We start from the raw sequence: 25916 nt of genomic DNA, 5'->3' as shown, positions 1-25916 counted from the left end.
AGCATGAAAATATGTCATATAGAAATGCACAAAAGTAAACTCTGAATATGAAATTCACTAATTAGAATTGGAGATGAATTCCTTTATTTCCATCATATTTTGTTCACTGGAATTTACTCCTCATCTCAAATAATTGGAATGATTGATTGTCATCTCATAAAATTTTCTTCTTCTTTTTTTAATTTATTATGTAGCTAAATCATGAATGTTGAATTTGCTGCTCTATTCACATGTTTTGTGAATTTTCAAGTGTTCTTCCCTCCTAATTCTTTTAACGAATGAAATCCCACTTTTTAATTATTATTTTTAATTGATCATTTTATGACTTTATTTTTTTCGCCCCCGTGCATCGCACGGGTTGTCCCTTTAGTGATTATATATTTTCATTTCCAACGCACCTCAACGAGGGAGCTCGTTAGCAACCGAACCGAACCGGAAAAAATAGTATATGCATGCGATTATGCGTGATTTAAAATCCGTCAAAAACCAAAAAAGTGGGAGTGTTAATATCATTCTTGAAGACACAAATTTGTTAAATTGTTAATATTTAATTCAAAACAAGGGGCTGCTGATATCATTATATGATCTCTTAATTTAGATTTATTAAAGACAAAAGAATTAAAGAAAGGAAAGAACTAAGAAACCCTAGTTTCTTACTTTCTTCATCTACTTTGTAAAGTTGCAATCCCTCTCACGCCTCACTGCTTCAGCGCCTCACTCGTCCATCAGATCGGCAAATCCGGTTGTCAACACGAAGAAGCCCAAAGGTACAGCCTTTTTTTTCACTTGGGACGTATCCCTGATTCCCTTCAACCTTGCTACTGTTCGTCTTCTTCCATAAGACAGCCATTTTGTTTTACTTGATATTCACACCCACACTTAGTTCCCTTCAAACTTGCTACTGTTTGTCTTCTTCCCTTAAACCTTGCTATTTAATGTTAACTCAATTTTTTTTAAACCAAATGGTTAATTCCAACATGTGGGTGTCAATATCAGTAGCCTTTAATAGGATTAAGTGTTAGTGTGACTGTATTTCAGGTTCACTTGGTTTAAAAACCCACTCATTTTTTTAACTGTTGCAAACCTAGAACCGAACCGAACCGATTAAATTCGGTTCTGGTTCAATTCGGTTCCAGGACCAATCGGTTCAGCTCTAGTTCCAGCAGTTGGGAACCGACATTAGGTGGCTCGGTTCTGGTTTTACCATGTTCAGCCCTCCCCACTGTTGGATAAAATCCCCCCTTAACGTTTTCGTTAGTTTCAAAGGTATATAAATGGGGGATTTTATCCATTTAGGGGGGGAATATCCCTGCCCAAAATTGGCATCTATTATTTTCTCTCTTCTTACATCATCGTGGTATATAAATGTGTAACAGAAGATGTTCATATCCTGAGATCTGAATAGTCCTATCATCACCATGGAAGCATCCTCTTTTTCCTCCAAGGACTCTCATCTCCATGAAGAAGACGAAGGAATAAGCAAAGAATTCAAGGAACTAATCTCCTCCTTCCCAAAAACTAAAGGGTGGTACCAATTTTACTACTACCAATACCAAGGCTTCTGGTATCCTCCAAGGCATTTACAAGCAGCAATGGCTTGCAATAAACACTTAGAAGCTCATAACAGCGATGTATTTGTGATCTCCACACCGAAATCTGGCACAGTTTGGTTGAAGGCCCTCACTTTTGCTATTGTGAACCGGACTCGTTACTCTCTCACTCACCACCCTTTGCTCAACACCAACCCCCATGACCTCGTCCCTTTCTTGGAGATTCAGGTCTATGCAGATGACAAGGTTCCTGATCTAACAAACATTCCCTCCCCAAGGCTCTTCGCAACTCACATACCTCACACCTCTCTACCAAAATCAGTCATTGAATCGAATTCTCGGATTGTTTATTTGTTTAGGAATCCTAGAGATACCTTTGTTTCCTTGTGGCATTTCATAAACAGGTTGAGAGCCGAGATGTTTCAACAACCACCTCTTTCTCTATTGGATGCCTTTGAGATGTTTTGCAATGGAGTCTCATCGTTTGGTCCCTTTTGGGATCATGTATTGGGGTACTGGAAGGAGAGCTTGGCAAGGCCTGAAAGGATCTTGTTCTTAAAGTACGAGGAAATCAAACAAGAACCCATGTTTTATTTGAAGAGGTTGGCCAAGTTCTTGGGGTGTCCTTTCACTTTGGAGGAAGAAAGAGAAGGGGTGGTAGAGGAAATATTGAAGCTATGCAGTTTTAAGAAATTGAGCGATCTAGAAGTTCACAAGACAGGGAAAACCTTTATAAACGTTGAGAATAATTTGTTCTTTAGGAGGGGGGGAAGTGGGCGATTGGGCCAATAATCTCACACTTTCAATGATAGAACGTTTAAATCATGTCACAGACCAGAAGTTGCACGGTTCTGGTCCCACTTTCCAAGTATCACTCGAGAATTGAACCTACCATGCAGCATTTAGGTTGTACAATTTCTTTTGGTTTTCCCTTGTGTTTTCATCCTTCTTCCATTTCCCACTTTTACTTACCATGTCCCAGTTTGTTTTGCAATAAATGTCCCTGAATGTAGAATTAATTACACTATGAGGATTGATAAAATGAAGGGTGCCCTTAACAAAAGCCATCTACAAGGGCGCCCCATTGGTTAAATTCCACAAAGAGCATTTATTGTTCCTTTATCTTTAGGGGAAAATTTTCCATGTGACGTCGGAAAAATAGGGAAATGTCCGATTGAAGTCACTCAATTTCAACATGTCCATTTGGTGTCAACGCCCATTTCCCGCCTGAAAAATGGACAAAAATGCCCCTTTGTTTATTTGTGTTGGAATCCAAGAGATACCTTTGTTTCCTTGTGGCATTTCATGAACAGGTTGAGAGCCGAGGTGTTTCAACAACCTCCTCTTCCTCTACTGGAGGCCTTTGAGATGTTTTGCAATGGAGTCTCATGGTCCCTTTTGGGATCATGTATTGGGGTACTGGAAGGAGAGCGCCTGAGAGGATATTGTTCTTAAAGTACAAGGAAATCAAACAAGACCCTGTATTTTATTTGAAGAGGTTGGCCAAGTTTTTGGGGTGTCCTTTCCCTTTGGAGGAAGAAAGAGATTGGGGTGGTGGAGGAAATATCAAAGCTATGCAGTTTTAAGAATTTGAGCAATCTAGAAGTTAACAAGATAGGAAAAACGTTTAAGAATGTTGAGAATGATATGGTCTTTAGGAGAGGGGAGGTGGGTGATTGGGCCAATCATCTCACACCTTCAATGATGCAGCATTTAGATAATGTCACAGAACAGAAGGTGGACGGTTCTGGTCTCACCTTCCGAGTATCATCTGAGAATTGAGCCTACCAGAATTTAGGATGTTCAATTTCTTTTGATTTTCCCTGGTGGTTTCTTTTCTTTTCTCATTTTCCACTCTTACTCAGTTCCTACTTGGATGTTGATGAGGCTGTATCTTGTTCTGTTTGTTTGTTTGTTTTGTAATAAATCTCGCTGAATGTAGAATTGAGTTTTCATTTCATTATATCTTGTCCACTGATTATGATTTAATTATAATGCTCTATTTGAAGAGTTTTTATGAGGTGGCTGACCGTGAAAATCACAAGGTCAGGGTGTTAAATTCCTGCCCCTTGATTTTTCATGTAAGTGGGAAGTCAAAAAAGGTGGTCCGACCAGGATGAAAAGTCAAGGGGCAGGGTTTTGACACGCTCCGTTGTGATTTTCACAGTCAGCCACCATATAAATTCTCCTATTTTAAATAGTGTTGGGCACTTCTAACATAGTGATCTCCTAGCTGAGGCGGCCACTTTATCTTGGGAGTTAATGCCTTTGAAGCAGGTGGTTGGTCCTGCCTCTTATCTAATGCTAGGTGAGGTTACTTATGTTTCCTATAATGTAGATGGTTGGTTCTGCAACAAGAAATTTAATACACGTCTGAGCATTGACCCACACCCAAAACTTATATACACCCAAAACTTATATACACCCACTTTATTTTGCACACGTCTGAGCCTACCAAAATTTTAAGCAGCAAGTAATTTGAGAAAATAAGCTTGAATCGGGACAAATGAGGAGACAATCAATAACTTTCTTTTGTGCATTAAACAACATAGAAAGATACAATGGTTGCCACTGGTCATGTACATAAACATGTGGAAACGAAAGCACAACCTAAACTGCCGTTATGATGTATGAATACCAAAAGTTGCATCAAAGATATCTAATTTGTTTCATCTTAGTATATTTAGAGTTTTATGAGGGTCGGTACAGAAAACAGTAATCACACAATTGAATATCTAAACCCTAACGAGAAATTACATCAAAAAGACCAAAACAATTTCACATGAGGATATTCAGAGCCTTGGACAGATAGATGCTGATAATTAGGTGGAGAAAACAACAGATCAGATGATTCAACTTTTCAAAATTCTGTTACAACATACGAATACCAGAAATCACATCTAAGCATGCCAATTCATTGCATCTGAATATACGTTGGGTTATTGACAAATGGATGTCGCCAGTTAGGTGGAGAAAACAGAAGTTCACATGATACTGCATGCACAATATGTTCTATTTATATGTATATATAAAGAGAACACACTCCTGATTGTATATTTATATGTATAGTGTTGGATGTGCATATAATCATACATTTTCCTAAAGACTAATCTTCTCTCTATTTCTGGGTATCCTCAACCACTTAGAAAAGCAAAATGGTAATGCTTCAGTCAGTGGTTGCAAGTCATGTCTACATGGAATTTGAAGAAACATAATAAATTGGTAATATATTCAGCCGTGAATATCAAATTAAATTTATATACATGGTTAAAAGATAAGAAAATACTTTTAGAAGTATACTTTCCCACCAGCATTGAAGACCGAAGCTTGGGCCAGGCCCTCATTTGCAAGTGGACTCTAGATCCGGCCTATTGGTAGATCCGTCCCTTTGGATCCGATAGATGCGTTACTCTCTAACCTTGGCACCAAGTGCCCAACTATTGCTGTCCAGGACCTGATTTCCTTCTCTCCGACTCATTTGAAGGAAGAGAGAGCCAGGATTCTCCTAGACCCGGGGCAGAGTTTTTATGGGTTGAGAGAGCAACGAACTTGTGCCATTCGAAACTCAAGGAAATCCGAGAGTGGCAGTGGAAGCTGAGCTCCAATAGTCAAATTGCACCAAGGTGCAAGTAGGTACGGGAGCGGTGGGGTCTCCCAAAGGGTCTTTTGGTCAAAGGCTAGGTTCTGAGGCCCAGATGGAGGAGGCTGAGGTTGAGTCTTTAACAAGTCGTCTCACTTTATTTACATAAAGGTGATTGCTTTAACCATTTCATGGGTTAAAGTCCACCCGAGTTTTCGGTTTGTCTGTGCCTATGAGTTGTGGCAGGCGTGGAGATATATTTGCTTTAGCTATGAGGTGAGGCAAGTTCCTGTATCAGAGTGGGAACCTCCAAATTTAGGGAAAATAAAGGTGAACTTCGATGGATCTAGCCTTGGTAATCCGGGGCCAGCTGGAATAGGTCTACTAAGGGAAGATTAGGGAGCTATTATGTGGGCTTTTTCAGGCCCTATTGGAGTTGTGGACTCGAATGAACCAGAGGTGAGAGCAGCGCTTCGGGGCATGAGATTTCTAGAGGGCCGGCTATGAATGGCCCCGTCGTAGAATGCGACTCCCTGAACATGATTAGGTGGTTGGAGGGAAGCCGCGCTCCCCTTTGGGGCATAGCCAATGTACATTGTGGCCCAACAAATGAACGGTTTCGATCTATCATATGGAGTGGCAAGGGGAAGCAAATCCTAACGTACATCGTATAATTTCTCGACCTGGTGTGCCCAAGAGTCATAAACAATGGAGGTGTCCCATGTTTTCCTACTGTATTCTCTTGTTTGGATCCCCACTGATAATTCTCCAAGTTGACTCCCAGTCACACATTTGATGCTGTAAAAGAGTTCTTCAACATATCATCCATGTACCGTTCATGATGTGAAAATTATTCCTACTTATTTATTTTCCCGTACGAGTTGTATACTAAATGTGGGGAATCTATTCCCATTGTATCATCATGTTCTACCATTGATCCATTGTAAGTGACTTCTTTTGATTTCTTTTTTGGAAAAATTGCAACTGGGGGACGCCAAAATCGCCAAAATACGAGAATTGCCAATGGGGGACACTCCTTTGAAAAATTATAAATGGAGTCAGAAACGGAATTTGCGGGAGAACCTGTCAGAATGCCCCTAGGGGTTATTAAGTCTAAAAATTATTCAAAGTTAGTAATTTTCTTTTGGAGCCTTTTTGTGTTCTTGAACTAGAATTAGAAGAGAGAATGCGAGAGATAAAGAGAGATAAAGTGGAAGAATTTTGTTGAGCCAAGGGAGAACGAATTTTCTAGCTCAAGTGGCAGTGGGGCTTAATTTGACTGGGGGCAATGGGGCTGCCGTTTGAATTTTGTGAAGGGGTTTGGGCCTTGGTTGGGGATGTAGTAAGAGAAGGGTCTTGGGCCTGACTGGAGTAGAGGGGGTTTTCTTCGGGAGGTTGGATCTCTGAGGATTGAGAGCTGGGGTCTTTCTCTGAATGGGATGGGTTCTCATCAGATTCCATTGAAACCAAAATGTCAAATGGGTTACTAATCTGGATATCAATAACTGGGGGGGTTTTCTTTTCTTCTTGGGAAGGTGCAACCGAACTATTTCCTGCTTCCTGGTTTCCCAATTGCTTTTTGGGGATCCATTCTTGCTTCTTCTTCCCTTGAGGAATCGGCCTTTGAGCAATTTGGGCACATCTGTCTGAATTGTGGCTGAATTCTTTGCAGTGTTGGCAGGCTCTTGGCCTCCAATCATATTCTACAGCTTGGGTCTCTAAGCTAGTAGGGGTTTGGATGTGGATTATGTCTGGTAGGGAGTCCTCTGCGGAGATTTCAACACATACTCGGGCGTATGTGAGTCTTGTGCATTCTGCAGTTTGAGTGTCCATCTAGAGAGGCCGTCCTACCGGGCTTGCTAACTTTCCAAGACCAGTTGGTGTCCAAAATTTTAGATGGAGAGCTGGGAATTTTATCCATAAGGGTATGGAGGTTAGCTTCAGCTTTTCCAATGCACAATCCGGAGACCATTTTGAAGAATCAGAGTTCTGCCTCCATAAGTGGTAGGGGTTTCCAAGACTTTTCTGCAGTCTTCTTCATTAGAAAATTTGAACAGGAAAAAACTGTTTGGAAGGGCAACAAGCTGGAAGTCTCCCTTAGGATTCCATTTCCTGGATAAATGGGTTTTTAGAGCTAGGTAATAAGGTCTTCGACCCAGAAAATACCCTAGAAGGCAATATTCCCACATATTCTTAGCCTTATCAAAGTCTTCTTCTCCAAACAGAGCTCTCTGAGGTCCTTCTTCCGGGAAGATTGGGGAGAAGAAGTTGATTTTGGTGTCAACAGCAGCTTTTGGGTTTGAGGCAAAGAGACCAGCCCATTTCCCATTTGAGGGGAGGGAAGCCTAGGAGTTTGCTTGAGTAGGGGCGACAGAGGGAGGGATTGAGCTTTGAGTTCTTTGGGCGGGAGATTTTGATGTATGAAGAGGGGTTTTTTTTGGGCTTGGGGGAGCGGGCAAATCTGAATTTTCTGGGCGGGGAACCTCGATTTCCGTGAAAGACCCATTTGAGTTTTGGTCCGCTTGTCTTCCAATTCCAAACCCGGTAAGGATTTCGAATTTTCCCGCCCTTACTAATTTTGATGGTCCCGAGGAGGGGGGCGAGTCTTGGTTGGGATGGGCGAATTGGCTTGGTGGACTGAGTTGACTCAATGAGTGAGACTCAGGCGGTTGAGGATGGGGTTGGATGAATTCATCTAGGGTTGGGTTTCTTGGTGGCCTGAAAGCGATCTCTAGGCTAGGATCCGGTGTTATGAAGGGATTGGGAGGAGATTTAAGAGCCGGAGCTGATTTCTGGGCTGGGTTTGGCTGATTTGGGGGAGACACTGATGATCTACCAGGAAGGATTTTGTGAAGTCGAGTCCCCTTTTATAGTGAGTTGAGGGATCAAAATCAATGCTTTCAGCATCGAGGAATAAACCAGCTTTCAATGCCACAAGGTTTTTGGAGATGGATTTTCCATTATCGACAGAGCAGAAGTCTTTGGGAGGATTCCACAATGTCGTGTGAGGACCAGTACTCTTTTTCGAGGTCTTTTACCTCTGGAGGGATTGATTGGATGGCAGCTACATGATCATAGAAACTTTTCTCCGCCTGGTTTTGCATCGGCCATGAGGCTCGTTGATTGTTGTGGCAAGCTTTGTGGTGACTTCGCAATGTAATAATTGGTCTAAAAGACTACCTGTTGTGGTGCCTTTTAAAGTTCAAGCATTCAAAGCAAACTAAAGATGTGGCAAGCAATAGCAGCAAGGGTCTTTTCCTATAAACTTAAAATCTATAAGCAGCAAGGTTGTGTGAGGGCGTTCAACTGAGCACTTAATAAGTGGGTATCATATGTCAATCACTTACAAGAGACTGGACAAGATGCAGAGTGGCATGGGAGAATTCAAAACAGCTGCTTAGAGCAATTCTAGAATAAATTAATTGATAAGATAGAAGTCTAAAAATACAAAAGGGTTTAGTCCTTCCCTTCTTTGCAGAATTCCAGAGTTGCAGAAGAACCGGTGGACTTGCAGGGAAAGGCGAAGGTGGAGGCGCTTGGCGTCGTTTGACTGAGATATGTGGGGTGAGTCGTTTGGGAATGTTTGAAGGCCTTTTAGACGGTGTAATGCTGCTGCCCAGTGTAAAAGTGATGAAAATGCAGTAAAAAGGATGTAGAAAATGAAAGTTGGAGAAGAGAGAAAAAATATTGAAAGCTTGAAGAAAAGAGAGAAGGCTAGAGATCGGCTTGAGATCTTGAGAGCTTTGTCTGAGGCTTGTGTCTTGTATTTTTTCGTGTCTTGAAGGGTTATGACGTAGGGTATTTATAGGTAAAATGAGGGGGGAAATGCCATTTTGGGGACCAATTAGGGTTTATTTTGAAATCTAATTTGGTTGTTTTTATGGAATTGATGGGCGTAAAATGGGCTTTGATTGAAATATGGCCGTTGGTGATGGAAAATTAGGGATTTGACAATGATTTAGGCATTTTGGGGAAGGTTTTAAAAGGGGAAAATCGGATTTTTTGTGGGGATATGGTATCTAGATTTTGGTTTTATTTTCTTTGAAAAGATTTGGCAATTTATGGAAGATTTGGGTGGTGGAATGGGAGGGAACATGGTTGGTTTTCTATTTTGGGCGAAAATACACTTTTGAGAAGTAAAACTCGTTTTTTTTTAGGGCCAATGGCATGGCTTCGTAAATTCGAAAGTTATTTTGGTTTATTCTATACTTAAAAGGATGGCTTGGGATGTAAATAGCTGTAAAAGTGAGGGTATTTGTTTTGTTTTAAAAGGGTGGTTTTTTTAAAACCACGTGCTTACAGTATCCGATTTCAATACTACTTACCGTGGGACCCGATCCCTGGGGGTGTCTACACTTACTGAATTGAAAGATTCATAGACTTGCTTTTGGATTGTCAGAATAGGGAATCGGTACCAGTATTAAATTTCAATTTAGGTGATTCCAGCGTTTGGTTTCGTTTACAAAATGCAATGGGAAATGATTTTAATTCTGATTGGTTAAAAAACAACAGAATATTTGGCACTTTTTGTTTCCCGCCCAAGAGGGTGGTATTTTGATTCCCGGAATGGAGATGAAAAAACAACGTTGAATCTCCTCCCAACGGCACTTGACCGATTCCATGTGAAAAAATGAATAAAATGCCCCCATACAATAAAAAATATCAAAATATGCCAATTAGGCTAAAATGACCATAATACCACTGCGTCATGAAATATAACCGAAATACCCCTATATCGATTGAAAATGACCAAAATACCTCTAAGTCGTGGAAAATTACTAAAATACAATTAAGAATAAAAATGGTCAAAATACTCTCATAGAGGGTAAAATGACTAGAATAGCCCCGTGTCATGGAAAATAATTGGAATGCCTCTATATCGAGTAAAAGTGACCAAAATACCACATAGTAATAACTAAAATCACCCCATGATATAAAAATGATCAAAATACCCCATATACGCATGACATAAAAATGATCCGGATACCATGCACTAGGTAAATATGATTAGAATAACCTTGAGTCGTGGAAAATGACAAAAATACTCTTGAGTCATGAAAAATGACTAAAATACCCCTATGACATACAAATGATCAAGATACCACCTATCGGGTAAAAATGACAAGAATACCATGGGCCGTGGAAAATGACTAACATAAAACTATGATATAAAATAATCAAAATACCTCATATCAGGTAAAACTGACCAGCATACCACTAGTCATGAAAAATAACTAAAATACTCCCCACGACATAAAAATGATCAAAATACCACATATCGGGTAAAAACGACCAGACTGCCATTGTTATGGAAAATAACTTAAATACCCCTATATTAGGTAAAGATTAGAAAAATACCTTTGAGTCGTAAAAAAATGACTAATATACCCTCATGTTATGAAATGATCAATATACACAATATCAGGTAAAATGACCATAATACCATTGAGTCATGAAAAATTACCAAAATACCCCTAATTATGAAAAATGACTAAAATACCCCAATGACATAAAAAATGATCAAAATATTTATTAAAAATTTGATTCGATTCCGATGTTGGTGTGAACGGTACCAAACTCTAGAATCAGAATGATGATTAATTCCCAGTGCTTACACAAACACTAGAATTTGAATCATTATTCCGTTTACAAGGGGGAATTGGAATTGGATTGGAATGTGATACCGATACTCATTCGCAATTCCCGCAATCCAAACCAACCCAAAGTATAATAAATTGACTGCAATAACCTAGGTGCTAATATGATAAGAAAGAAATGTCGAAATAAGACTTCTTAATAATGAGGGTTAACTCGGCATAAAGTCACGGGTTTGCTCCCTGTTGACGAGTGTTCGAACCCCGCCCTCGACTTACCTGATACACGTGGTGAGTAGGTCGTTGCGAGTATCCGTAGGGACTAGTCCTACTCCCGAAGGGGTGGGGACATCCTACGTCATCAAAAAAAAAAAAAAAACTTGTTAGCGCTTCACGTGAAAAAGACACTAGACTCCTATTAAAGAGGAAACCTGACGTTACTACTACCGTGTGGTTGTTGACTACATACTGATTTAGAAAATTCACCTACCAATTGTATAAAAAAATTAACTGCAAGTTCCTACGTGCTAATATAATAAGAAGGAAACACCTAAATAAAGGACTTCCTAAAAATTAATAAGAGGTAACTTGTGAAAGCACTTAGTACTTGGCGTGATTCCTAACTTCTTAATAATAATAAGCCAATGTAAGCAATCAAGACTTCAAGTGAATGCAATCCACAAATTATGTCATCAAGAATTCATCTGGTGCATCCGTTTGGGCGATCCATCAATGTGTCCTCTACGCTTGTTTGCGCTCATATCCTGAGATCTTAAGAGCATCAAAGATGCATATATGTTTAAGTGGAACTGTAGACACCCCATTTTGACCGAGCCCTAAACCCTTGTTTTGAATCAAAATTCCATTAAGCAAGTGAATTAGGATCCCAGGTTTCATCGTGAAGTAAGTTAGGATCGCCAGTAGCCTCCTATAAAGTTTTGTCGAAATCTGCTGAAAATGCCAAATAAGATGAGCTAATTTGTGCAGAGTTGTATTTATATCATTAATAGAGGGAGGGTGATTAATATTATTTGGAGTTGCCCAAGAAGGAAAATAGGCTAATATTCTAATTCCTTTAAGGGAAAACGGGGGGGCCAAATTATCTAAATGGGGTGGCCCATCTAAGAAAGGAGAAGGTGTGCCATTTCCTATTAATTGAAGCCAAAGGGGAGTGGATTATTCAAGAGAGGGGTTGTCCCAAGGGAAAAGAGGGCTCGAACTTATCATCTCCCTATATAAACTAACGTATTAGGGTTTAGAGGGGGAGCCTCGTTTTTGGCAGAGAGGGAGGATTTGGGAGAGAAAGCAGAGGAGCCTCATTTTCGTTCGAGGCATAAAAAGAGTGGGAGCCGCCGGCCGATTACTCCTCCACCGCCATCATCGGCACCACCACCTCCACCATTCTTCTCCAATACCGCCACCATCAAACCCACCATCAAACCCACCTCCGACCACTATCTCTGGCCGGCCACCTCCACAACCTCCATCGATTCCACCATCTTCAACCTCAAAACCCCTCCCCATTAAACCCAAATCCACTAGCCATCATCTTCTCCCACCTCCTCCAACCGATCCTCATCTCAGCCGCACCCCCTACACCTCTATCCCACCACCTGCAACACCCAAACCCTCACAGCCACCACCACCATTTCTCACCTCCTTCTGCAACTCCGGCCGGCCATCTCACACCACTACCTCATCCATTACCTTCACCCTCTCTAAAACCCACACTAATCAGCAAACCCCAAAAGCAGAGGAAGATAAAAATCTGGAGCGGCCTCTATAACCCATCATCTCCGGTACCCCCATCGAAAATCCCTCCACCATCCAACTCCTTTCGTTTGCAGAGAGAGGGTTAGAAGAAGAATAAAAATTAGAAGAGGGTTTGGGGTCTTCATCCCCATTTGCGGCTTGCGGCTCCCAACAGGGAGAGCAGAAGGAAAAGAGAAAGAGAGGAGGTAGGGATCCGATCGGATCCTTCCCACCGGTTGACCCCGCCACCACCATCAACCTCCATTTTCGTCCCTTTCATAAACCCAAACCCACTCCATTTCAATACCCCATTTTCTTCTTCTTCACCTCCTTCCTTCAACCACATCTCTCCCACCCCTCAATTTCCAGCCACCATCTCCGGTGATCTCTCGTCAAATCCGGCAACCCGCTCAACCTTGCGATCGTCGACCAATAGCACAACCGGCTCCAATCAATAAATTCGATCTTCTGTCGCCTAATTCGATCATCGTCATCGCCTTGTGCCGTTGACAACCTCGATCATTGGGCATCGGTCATCTTCTTCAGGTTTGCAAAAATCTAGTTTCTTTATGGTGTGATTTGTGTTTACATATACTCCTAAATCTTGGTCTTCATTAAGGTTCATTTCCTTCTCTGTGATATGGTTTGTTCAAAATTATCATAAACTCTTCATTCTCCATTTTCAACTCTAAAAATTTTTAATAAAAAAAAAAGGGGGAGGGAGAAGAAGGGGATATGACTTGATCTCAGAGATAGAGTTAATAGCCCTATATCCAACCTTCATCTACTTTTGGGGTTGGTTTCATTATCCTAATTTTTCAAAGAATGGGTTCAGACATGTCATGTTGTTACTGCCATTGTAAATTTCTATACTCCCTGTTTCTAATCCCTGTTGGCGAGAAGTTGCATTTGTTAAGATCTTCATGTACTCGTCTGGTCATGAATGAGACCCCAGCACTTTCATTTTGATTGTGTCTCAGATCGCTCCTGGGGGTAAGGTTTTGTTGTGTTTTTTTTTATTCCATTTCTATTTTGGAGTCTTTGGGATGTATATGCATACTGTAGATATGGGTTTGACTACTAGCCTCAGCTTTGCTCCAATTTGGTCATCTTTGATATGTAGACTGAATGATGTGCATACCACAATGATAGGGTTTGGTCCTTGGCCTTGGTCTTTTCCCAATTCCTCGTTTCGACACCCCATGAGAGGAGTAGTTTTGCCATTTCAAGGGGTAAAAATACAAGAATCAAGGAAGCTGAAAATAATGAAGAGAGAGAGAGAGAGAGAGAGAGAGCGAGAGCAGTAAGAGAGAGCGAGAGAAAAGTTAATGAAAAGTAATGAAGCCCACGCGGGTTAGTCAGATTTGTCGGTGGAAGTTGACTAGCTGAGTCTGGGCAATGACAATCGGATAATCTCAGCCCTTCATCTATATGCTTCGTTTATTGTTTTTTTTGAAAAGGTATATGCTTCGTTTATTGTTCCGCCTACAAAAGTCTTTACATTAATTTAAATATGCCATGTGGGGCACCGATAATGTGGAGAGAGAGAAAATAATGAAGAGAGAGAGAAGACGTATCAAATTTAATCAAAAGTAATGAAGCCCACGCGGGTTAGTCAGATTTGTCGGTGGAAAGTTGAGCCTGGACAACGACCATAAGTCTAGCCAAATCAATGGGATGATCTCGGCCCTTGATCTATGATGTCTCGTAGCTCTCACTTAACCTTCCCCATAGAAAAGTCTTTACTTTACGCATGCCATGTTTGGGAGGGATGGGATGGGACAACCTATCATGTGGATCACATATTAATGGTGCTGTATTTTCTTCTACGCGGGTTAGTCAGATTCGTTGGTGGAAGTTGAGTGTGGACAACGACAATCGGATAATCTCAGCCCTTCATCTATCTCGTGTATTTATTTTGCCGAGTAGGGACTAATCAGCAAAAAATCCCTTAAATAGAAATAATTAATGGCCGACTGAATGTGAGGAGGGGGTCATGGGATTTGGGCCACTGATGGGCCCAAGGCCCCTATGCCCCACTCTATTGGTGGGCCAAGGCTCTTGGATCCTAATTATATTCTAATCAGTTCCTGTTTTTTTTTAATGACTGCAAAATGGTTGATGGGCTAAGGCTCTTCTAATTAGTTCGTAATTTTAACTAATTAACTAATAAAAGCTAAGTGGAAGGATTACCCCTATAGTGTGGTTGATGTACCCATTTGGGTGCAACGGCATCCTCTCCAGGTGGTTCGAGCTTCCCAACAGTCTAACACCTTGATCAGTGCACTTATAATATAAAGTCAGAGTTGAAGCTGAGTGTTCACCTTACTCTTGGTCGAACGATGTCCAGTCGATGTATGTGGTTGCTTGTATTGCCTTCAGGAGACCGGGAGTGAGCATGCAGAAGCTCGGGTGAATTTTTTGGAAGGAGGTGTTTTGATCGTAAAAATAGGTATGATTGCTCCATTGACAAGGACCTCAAAACTTTAGTTTTGGAGCTATGTGTAGGCCTGAAATTTGTTTCCACTCCCGGAGCATATATGAAGTTTAATCCTTCCAAAAATAGTATTTTAATCATCGGATTCGCGGTTGCAGGCTCTCATCAGCTAAGCAAAGCAAAATAAAATGCCTACAGAAACGCCTTTACCACGGTTTAGGAGAGAATCTCCTAAGCAAAATATGAACAACATTCAACTACACATGTTAATGGAGTCAAGCTTTTCACAAAAAAAGTCAAAGAACTGGTATCGTCTCTATCGGTCCTTTCTCTTCCCGTGTCATTTACAAGATATATGATTATTTCCAAAAATAAAGAACGCAAAGAAAAGAAATAAGAAACGTAAAAAACAAAGCACCAGACTCCTAATGAAGAGGAAATTTGCTATTACTACTATCGTGTAATTGTTGGCTAATTACTGAATTAAAAAATCCATATACTTAAAGGGTGTGTTTGGATTGCCCGAATCTAGAATCGTTACTGGTATCTGAAAACTACTAAAAAAGTTTTAAAAAATGCAAATTTTTAAATTGGGATTGGGGTTTTAAAGTTTGGGTCACTTAATGACGATTCTAAGATTAAGGGGTACCAACCTGTTATGGCGAGCTTAGCTTGACGGGCTAGTCGTTCTTCGACCGCCTCGATAAGTGTCAAACGAAATTGCTTTGTTTACTTATCCGTACAGTGATTTTTGCGACTGCAACAGAAGCTCGTTGATTTTTTTTTTTTTTATTTTATTTTTTATCGGTAAGCTGGGGTTAGGCAGACCCCTACCAGTATATTAATTAAAGAAAGATATTACAATAAAAGAAACAAGACCACTCCCCAATCCTGAGAATAATGACTAAGGGAAAGGGAAACAACAAAGATAATAATACCCTTGATAATAAAACAAGAAAGAGAATAGAGAAAACATGTAAAATCTAGAGCCGGTCCTCATGATTAAGCCACTAATGATCCAAGGCGTCTTTCATCTTCTGGCTAAAATACCTTGGTCTCTGGCTCTTCCTCAGCTTCTGAACCTTAGAAGATTTAGTTTTCCTTTGTTGGAGGGTTTCTTTTTTCTTTAGATGGGGGTGTTCTTCTTCATCAGCTTCCATTTCCGACTGTTCTTTGGAGGAGTACTCTATTTCAGGCCTAATTGCCTCCTCCTTACTATGACAAGGTTCACTTTGTTCCTTCTCAGGCCTCGAATCGGCTGAGACTGACAATCCACCACAGACATCATGATTATCCGTGATGGGAGCTGTTTGGTCTTGGAGGAGGGTTAAATGGTTGAGGTTGGGTACCGGGTCCAGAAGAGGAAGGCTTAATTTGACTGGGGGCAATGGGGCTGCCGTTTGAATTTTGTGAAGGGGTTTGGGCCTTGGTTGGGGATGTAGTAAGAGAAGGGTCTTGGGCCTGACTGGAGTAGAGGGGGTTTTCTTTGGGAGGTTGGATCTCTGAGGATTGAGAGCTGGGGTCTTTCTCTGAATAGGATGGGTTCTCATCAGATTCCATTGAAACCAAAATGTCAAATGGGTTATTAATTTGGATATCAATAACTGGGGGGGTTTTCTTTTCTTCTTGGGAAGGTGCAACCGAACTATTTCCTGCTTCCTGGTTTCCCAATTGCTTTTTGGGGATCCATTCTTCCCTTGAGGAATCGGCCTTTGAGCAATTTGGGCACATCTGTCTAAATTGTGGCTGAATTCTTTACAGTGTTGGCAGGCTCTTGGCCTCCAATCATATTCTACAGCTTGGGTCTCTAAGCCAGTAGGGGTTTGGATGTGGATTATGTCTGGTAGGGAGTCCTCTGCGGAGATTTCAACACATACTCGTGCGTATGTGAGTCTTGTGCATTCTGCAGTTTGAGTGTCCATCTAGAGAGGCCGTCCTACCAGGCTTGCTAACTTTCCAAGTCCAGTTGGTGTCCAAAATTTTAGATGGAGAGCTGGGAATTTTATCCATAAGGGTATGGAGGTTAGCTTCAGCTTTTCCAATGCCCAATCCGGAGACCATTTTTGAAGAATCAGAGTTCTGCCTCCATAAGTGGTAGGGGTTTCCAAGACTTTTCTGCAGTGTTCTTCATTAGAAAATTTGAACAGGAAAAAATTGTTCGGAAGGGCAACAAGCTGGAAGTCTCCCTTAGAATTCCATTTCCTGGATAAATGGATTTTTAGAGCTAGGTAATAAGGTCTTCGACCCAGAAAATACCTTAGAAGGCAATATTCCCACATATTCTTAGCCTTATCAAAGTCTTCTTCTCCAAACAGAGCTCTCTGAGGTCCTTCCTCCGGGGAGATTGGGGAGAAGAAGTTGATTTTGGTGTCAACAGCAGCTTTTGGGTTTGAGGCAAAGAGACCAGCCCATTTCCCATTTGAGGGGAGGGAAGGCCAGGAGTTTGCTTGAGTAGGGGCGATAGAGGGAGGGATTGAGCTTTGAGTTCTCTGGGCGGGAGATTTTGATGTATGAAGAGGGGTTTTTTTTGGGCTTGGTGGAGCGGGCAAATCTGAATTTTTTGGACGGGGAACCTCGATTTCCGTGAAGGACCCATTTGAGTTTTGGTCCGCTTGTCTTCCAATTCCAAACCCGGTAAGGATTTCGAATTTTCCCGCCCTTACTAATTTTGATGGTCCCGAGGAGGGGGTGAGTCTTGGTTGGGATGGGCGAATTGGCTTGGTGGACTGAGTTGACTCATTGAGTGAGACTCAGGCGGTTGAGGATGGGGTTGGATGAATTCATCTAGGGTTGGGTTTCTTGGTGGCCTGAAAGCGATCTCTAGGCTAGGATCCGGTGTTATGAAGGGATTGGGAGGAGATTTAAGAGCCGGAGCTGATTTCTGGGCTAGGTTTGGCTGATTTGGGGGAAACACCGATGATCTACCAGGAAGGATTTTGTGAAGTCGAGTCCCCTTTTATAGTGAGTTGAGGGATCAAAATCAATGCTTTCAGCATCGAGGAATAAACCAGCTTTCAAATCCACAAGGTTTTTGGAGATGGATTTTCCATTATCGAAAGAGCAAAAGTCTTTGGGAGGATTCCACAATGTCGTGTGAGGACCAGTAGTCTTTTTCGAGGTCTTTTACCTCTGGAGGGATTGATTGGATGGCAGCTACATGATCATAGAAACTTTTCTCCGGTTGGTTCTGCATCGGCCATGAGCCTTTTTTTTTCACTTGGGACGTATCCCTGATTCCCTTCAACCTTGCTAATGTTCGTCTTCTTCCATAAGACAGCCATTTTTTTTACTTGATATTCACACCCACACTTGCTACTGTTTGTCTTCTTCCCTTCAACCTTGCTATTTAATGTTAACTCAATTTTTTTTAAACCAAATGGTTAATTCCAACATGTGGGTGTCAAAATCAGTAGCATTTAATAGGACTAACCATGTCCCAGTTTGTTTTGCTTGGTTTAAAAATTGGCATCTATTATTTTCTCTCTTCTTACATCATCGTGGTATATAAATGTGTAACAGAAGATGTTCATATCCTGAGATCTGAATAGTCCTATCATCACCATGGAAGCATCCTCTTTTTCCTCCGAGGACTTTCATCTCCATGAAGAAGACGAAGGAATAAGCAAAGAATTCAAGGAACTAATCTCCTCCTTCCCAAAAACTAAAGGGTGGTACCAATTGTTTTACTACCAATACCAAGGCTTCTGGTATCCTCCAAGGCATTTACAAGCAGCAATGGCTTGCAATAAACACTTAGAAGCTCATAACAGCGATGTATTTGTGATCTCCACACCGAAATCTGGCACACTTTGGTTGAAGGCCCTCACTTTCGCTATTGTGAACCGGACTCGTTACTCTCTCACTCACCACCCTTTGCTCAACACCAACCCCCATGACCTCGTCCCTTTCTTGGAGATTCAGGTCTATGCAGATGACAAGGTTCCTGATCTAACAAACATTCCCTCCCCAAGGCTCTTCGCAACTCACATACCTCACACCTCTCTACCAAAATCGGTCATCGAATCGAATTCTCGGATTGTTTATTTGTGTAGGAATCCTAAAGATACCTTTGTTTCCTTGTGGCATTTCATAAACAGGTTGAGAGCCGAGATGTTTCAACAACCTCCTCTTCCTCTATTGGAGGCCTTTGAGATGTTTTGCAATGGAGTCTCATCGTTTGGTCCCTTTTGGGATCATGTATTGGGGTACTGGAAGGAGAGCTTGGCAAGGCCTGATAGGATCTTGTTCTTAAAGTACGAGGAAATAAAACAGGAACCCATGTTTTATTTGAAGAGGTTGGCCAAGTTCTTGGGGTGTCCTTTCACTTTGGAGGAAGAAAGAGAAGGGGTGGTAGAGGAAATATTGAAGCTATGCAGTTTTAAGAAATTGAGCGATCTAGAAGTTAACAAGACCGGGAAAACCTTTATAAACATTGAGAATAATTTGTTCTTTAGGAGGGGGGAAGTGGGTGATTGGGCCAATAATCTCACACTTTCAATGATAGAACGTTTAAATCATGTCACGGACCAGAAGTTGCATGGTTCTGGTCTCACTTTCCAAGTATCACTCGAGAATTGAACCTACCATGCAGGATTTAGGTTGTACAGTTTCTTTTGGCTTTCCCTTGTGTTTTCATCCTTCTTCCATTTCCCACTCTTACTTACCATGTCCCAGTTTGTTTTGCAATAAATGTCCCTGAATGTAGAATTAATTACACTACGAGGATTGATAAAATGAAGGGTGCCCTTAAAAAAGCCATCTACAAGGGCGCTCCCATTGGTCAAATTCCACAAAGAGCATTTATTGTTCCTTTATCCTTAGGGGGAAATTTTCCATATGACGTCGGAAAAATAGGAAAATGTCGATTGAAGTCACTCAATTTCAACATGTCCATTTGGTGTTGACGCCCACTTCCCTCCTGAAAAATGGACGAAAATGCCCCTTTGTTTATTTGTGTAGGAATCCAAGAGATACCTTTGTTTCCTTGTGGCATTTCATGAACAGGTTGAGAGCCGAGGTGTTTCAACAACCTCCTCTTCCTGTACTGGAGGCCTTTGAGATGTTTTGCAATGGAGTCTCACCGTTTGGTCCCTTTTGGGATCATGTATTGGGGTACTGGAAGGCGATCGCCTGAGAGGATATTGTTCTTAAAGTACGAGGAAATCAAACAAGACCCTGTATTTTATTTGAAGAGGTTGGCCAAGTTCTTGGGGTGTCCTTTCCCTTTGGAGGAAGAAAGAGATGGGGTGGTGGAGGAAATATCAAAGCTATGCAGTTTTAAGAATTGGAGAAATCTAGAAGTTAACAAGATAGGAAAAACGTTTAAGAATGTTTAGAATGATATGGTCTTTAGGAGAGGGGAGGTGGGTGATTGGGCCAATCATCTCACGCCTTCAATGATACAACATTTAGATACTGTCACAGACCAGAAGTTACACGGTTCTTGTCTCACCTTCCGAGTATCATCTGAGAATTGAGCCTGCCAGAATTTAGGATGTTCAATTTCTTTTCATTTTCCCTGGTGGTTTCTTTCCATTTCTCATTTTCCACTCTTACTAAGTTCCTACTTGGATGTTGATGTGGCTGTATCTTGTTCTGTTTGTTTGTTTGTTTTGTAATAAATCTCGCTGAATGTAGAATTGAGTTTTCATTTCATTATATCTTGTCCACTGATTATGATTTAATTATAATGCTCTATTTTAAGAGTTTTTATAAGGTGGCTGACCGTGAAAATCACAAGGGCAGCCTGTCAAATCCCTGCCCCTTGATTTTTCATGTAAGTGGGAAGTAAAAAGAGGTGGTCCGACCAGGATGAAAAGTCAAGGGGCAGGGTTTTGACACCCTCCGTTGTGATTTTCACAGTCAGCCACCATATAAATTCTCCTATTTTAAATAGTGTTGAGCACTTCTAACATAGTGATCTCCTAGCTGAGGTGGCCACTTTATCTTAGGAGTTAATGCCTTTGAAGCAGGTTGTTGGTCCTGCCTCTTATCTAATGCTAGGTGAGGTTACTTATGTTTCCTATAATGTAGATGGTTGGTTCTGCAACAAGAAATTTAATACACGTCTGAGCATTGACCCACACCCAAAACTTATATATACCCCATACTAAACCCTATTTTGCACACAGTTGCGTCTAATTTCCACAGAGTCTAGGTGTTGATGCCAAATCAACTCTCTTAGAAAAGAGCATCACTTTGATTTTTTTTGGGTTCTCCTCACAAACCCAAAGAGTTGCCTTCAACTATCATTCTTAGAGAACGGATTAAATCCAGAATCTACTTCTAGTGCCCAATCTGATTGTAATATCATAATAATAGGTAGAAATTGAATCAATTTTCAATTCTATTCAAAACTCTATAAGTTGAACTGTCAGAATTTCATTTCCTGGAATTTTTTATTAATCCATTTCCATTTGTATCCGTCGCAAATTCAAATTTAAGTAGAAAATTCTCTGTATTCCTTCGTTCATACGTATCTCATAAGTATATGGAGTTGGATCAAATGTCATATGAAACAGTTTACGAGTATAATAATAACTATCAGTATACAAAGAAAAAGAACTTTCTTGCATGTTGTTCTAAGAGCACTCATCTAGGACTAAGGGGTCCTGACACGAAGCCACAACTAGCCCTAAGAAGCTGGTGGAGTCTCCTATATGTTATAACCCTAGACATGTATCGAATCTATCGATGATGGATGCTTTTAACCAGGTCAGTATGGTAGAGTCTCCTATATGTGATAACCTTATACATAAAATTGATGATCATAAGATGCTTTTAACTAGTTCTTCCACAGGATCATTTGCGTAATCGATGTAGAAGAGCTAGAAGCAGCGATCCAGATCCAAAGAACAGATCCATGTGAAGGAGAGAGAACTTCCAACTATGTTTCACAATTTACAATGTTAAACCAAAAAAAAGTAGAAGATAACAATCCACTCATAACCAATGATAATCAATATAATCGGATCGTGGCTGTCTATTCCACACAATAAACGAACGTAAATCTTCCTCCAACTCATTACTCAAGAAGATCGATGGGTTTGTTCACTGCAAATACCAAATTAATCATGGAAAAAGACATTGCCACCATGGAAAAGAATACTAAACAGTTTCTTTTGAAGGAAAATGAAAACTAGCAAAAGTTTTCTCCTAATTGATTTCCCCATATTTTTTTTCTTTTGAAATGAATTGGTTTCCCCATATTTATAACCAAAGCCTAAAAAAACTAACCTATGGCAAGTTGATACTAACTTCTATCAAATCAAACAACATACCCTTCAATTCTATTAATTTAAGACATTGTCTCTGTGTCTCACTGACCCCTTCTGTCATGGTGCCCTTGCTAACTTCAACTATCTTCTGATTTCCCTCCTTGAGGTGTACCTCTATCAACTGTGCGTGCCTCCACTCCCGTGGCCCTCACAGTTGAAGTAACTCTTTATCTGCGACATGGCGTTCCTGGATATATCATCTAATGCCCAATAACTCCTAGGTTGTAATTGGGTGAAAGCACCCATACCCTGAGTCTTCTGTGATGGTTGTTGAGTGTTGAGGCATTTGCCATGGTGCAACACTCTTTTGAGTAGTAATTTCTTTCTGTTGACGTAGAATCTTTGATTGGGAACCTGTCCAGAACTAGTTGAAATGGTGGTGTGTAGTAAGAATCCATCGAAAGTGCCTTGGCCATAGCCTTTTCCAACTCTGGTGGATCAAAAGTAAGGTCAAGGCTCCTATGAAGATTTTAGTGAACATGTGTTCGCCTTTGGTAGAACTAACTATACCTAAGTAAGGTAGGCTGTTTACCTTACACAAGTCCTATTGATGCACCAAAGGTTTGCTCCACCTGGTTACTAATTGGTTTTCGAATGCTTTGGAAAGTAGGACTCGCATACTTTAGTCTTGGAATTGATGAGTTTACCTTCGTAAAAATCATATCCGAATGATTAGTGAGGAATTTACATAATACTTATCATTTTTACAAATTATCCATATTTATACAAATTTATCTTCAAAAGAAAATCATTCTTGGGCCATCCATTGTAATCAGAGGTTAAAATTAGTCAACGTGTAGATTATACAAAATATCCAAATTTCAAAGCAATTTCAAACCTATTTTGAAGGTTGAAGGTTGATGTTGCAATGCTTTCTCCTCGGATCTTCTTCGCCAACTCGAATTCCCCATGTAAAAACAAAATATCTTGTCTACTGATTTAGATTTAACTATCATATATGCTTATATGTTTTTCATTTTACATGGAGTCAACCTTATTCATAGATTAATAGTCAACCTTATCATGCTTATATTTACTCAACACAACATCCACAGTCTACATGAGGACCATTTTATTTATTTGGAAAATTTTAATTATTTTTTATACAGTTTACATGAAGAACTACCTTTCATGAACTAATAATATGACTTCGCTCTAATGGTAATAGCCATAGCTGTTGGAATGAAACCAACTAGGTTGGAGAGAGAAGATGAGTTTCAAGAGAAAAAAATTGTCCTCTTGATGCCAAACACACAAAGAAACAACCCCAAGTTGTTATACTATTCAAAAGCCTTCAAATTTCACTAAAATAGCTTACATATTAAGAAGATACATGTTCTAAAATATAGCCCAAACTTCAAATCCGAGATTAACAAGGCTTAGTTAAACTTAGCTTCCCTTCAACCTTGCTAAGAACTCAAGAATTCAAGTAGTGTGAGAATTCCAGCCAGAAGGGGGACAAATGATCTGCTAGATCAGAAACTAAGAAAACAGTAGTCATGGATTCTCATGAGAAGAGAATCAATGAGATGGAATAGCAATCTCTACACAGGGCAGAATCTTGGAATCCGAGCAGTGTCGGCAAGACTTACTTTGATATCTGTTAACTCAATTTTTTTTAAAACAAATGGTTAATTCCAACATGTGGGTGTGAATATCAGTAGCCTTTTTTGTAATGGTTAATTCCAACACGTGGGTGTGAATATCAGTAGCCTTTAATAGGACTAAGTTTTTAGTATGACTGTATTTCAGGTTCACTTCGTTTAAAAAACCACTCCTTTTTTTTTTACTGTTGCAAACCCAAAACTAAACCGAACCGATTAATTTCGGTTCTGGTTCGGTTCGGTTCCAGGACCAATCGGTTCAGCTCTGGTTCCAGTAGTTGGGAACCAACATTAGGTGGCTCGGTTCTGGTTTTACCCTAGAACCGAACCATGTCCAGCCCTCCCCCCTGTTGGATAAAATCCCCCCTTAACGTTTTCGGTTAGTTTCAAAGGTATATAAATGAGGGATTTTATCCATTTAGGGGGGGGGGGGGGGGGGGTATCCATGCCCAAAATTGGCATCTATTATTTTCTCTCTTCTTACATCATCGTGGTATATAAATGTGTAACAGAAGCTATTGCTGTCCAGGACCTGATTTCCTTCTCTCCGACTCATTTGAAGGAAGAGAGAGCCAGGATTCTCCTAGACCCGGTGGCAGAGTTTTTATGGGTTGAGAGAGCAACGAACTTGTGCCATTCGAAAGAGTGGCAGTGGAAGCTGAGCTCCAATAGTCAAATTACACCAAGGTGCAGGTAGGTGAGGGAGCGGTGGGGTCTCCCAAAGGGTCTTTTGGTCAGAGGCTGGGCTCTAAGGCCCAGATGGAGGACGCTGAGGCTGAGTCTTTAACAAGTCGTCTCACTTTATTTACATAAAGGTGATTGCTTTAACCATTTCATGGGTTAAACTCCACCCGAGTTTTCGGTTTGTCTGTGCCTATGAGTTGTGGCATGCGTGGAGATATATTTGCTTTAGCTATGAGGTGAGGCAAGTTCCTGTATCAGAGTGGGAACCTCCAAATTTCAGGAAAATAAAGGTGAACTTCGATGGATCTAGCCTTGGTAATCCGGGGCCAGCTGGAATAGGTCTACTAAGGGACGATTAGGGAGCTACTATGTGGGCTTTTTCAGGCCCTATTGGAGTTGTGGACTCGAATGAACCAGAGGTGAGAGCAGCGCTTCAGGGCATGAGATTTCTAGAGGGCCGGCTATGAATGGCCCCATCGTGGAATGCAACTCCCTGAACATGATTAGGTGGTTGGAGGGAAGCCGTGCTCCCCTTTGGGGCATAGCCAATGTACATTGTGGCCCAACAAATGGACGGTTTCGATCTATCATATGGAGTGGCAAGGGGAAGGGAATCCTAACGTACATCGTATAATTTCTCGACCTGGTGTGCCCAAGAGTCATAAACAATGGAGGTGTCCCATGTTTTCCTACTGTATTCTCTTATTTGGATCCCCACTGATAATTCTCCAAGTTGACTCCCAGTCACATTTGATACTGTAAAAAGAGTTCTTCAACATATCATCCATGTACCGTTCATGAGTGACAATTATTCCTACTTATTTATTTTCCCGTACGAGTTGTATACTAAATGTGGGGAATCTATTCCCTTTGTATCATCATGTTCTACCATTGATCCATTGTAAGTGACTTCTTTTGATTTCTTTTCTGGAAAAATTGCAACTGGGGGACGCCAAAATACGAGCATTGCCAAGTTCCAACTAATTTCATGTTTATCTCTTTATTTTATTTGAATTGCAAAATGGATAAAAATGGTTGGATGAATATTATGTGCATGTATGTCCCACCAAAATACTTTAAATATATAATTTGTAATTATATATATATATATATATATATATATATATTTATATTTATATATATATTTATATATATATATATATATTTATATATATATATATATATATATATATATATATATATATATATATATAGAGAGAGAGAGAGAGAGAGAGAGAGAGAGAGAGAGAGAGAGAGAAAACGGTTCCTACACATATGTGTAGATAAGTTATCTACACACTAGCTTAAAATACATTGGGGGCCACATTATTTGGGTGATCCAAACCATTCATATTTAAGGCCCTCACCTAGATCTCAAACTTGATGGGGTCACAAAGAGTGTGCCAGGAAAAGCTCTTCTCGATCAGGTGGGGCCCCT

At 40.6% G+C, this 25916-nt stretch overlaps 3 pseudogenes across 2 annotated transcripts; all 3 read left to right on the top strand.

Annotated features, from left to right (window-relative positions):
• Positions 1–1418: 1418 nt before the first annotated feature.
• On the top strand, positions 1419–2640 carry LOC143853493 (cytosolic sulfotransferase 15 pseudogene; annotated as a pseudogene).
• On the top strand, positions 2592–3500 carry LOC143852315 (cytosolic sulfotransferase 15 pseudogene; annotated as a pseudogene).
• Positions 3501–11326: 7826 nt separating this feature from the next.
• Positions 11327–25436, top strand: LOC143853517 (cytosolic sulfotransferase 15 pseudogene; annotated as a pseudogene). Of its 2 annotated transcripts, none has more exons than XR_013237156.1 (2): positions 11327–13022; positions 24324–25436. The product of XR_013237156.1 is annotated as a cytosolic sulfotransferase 15 pseudogene, transcript variant X2 (transcript). The 2 variants fall into 2 exon arrangements; XR_013237155.1 differs by lacking the exon at positions 24324–25436 and adding an exon at positions 18433–20571 and having other exon boundaries at positions 11813–13022.
• The last annotated feature ends 480 nt before the right edge of the window (positions 25437–25916 follow it).

The sequence above is a fragment of the Tasmannia lanceolata genome, unplaced genomic scaffold (genome assembly GCF_043159265.1).
Source record: "Tasmannia lanceolata isolate RefF3 unplaced genomic scaffold, GAP_Taslan_0.1 ptg000019l, whole genome shotgun sequence".
Lineage (NCBI taxonomy): Eukaryota > Viridiplantae > Streptophyta > Magnoliopsida > Canellales > Winteraceae > Tasmannia > Tasmannia lanceolata.
Note: the sequence above shows the minus strand (reverse complement) of the source record. Positions and strands in the feature narration are given on the sequence as shown.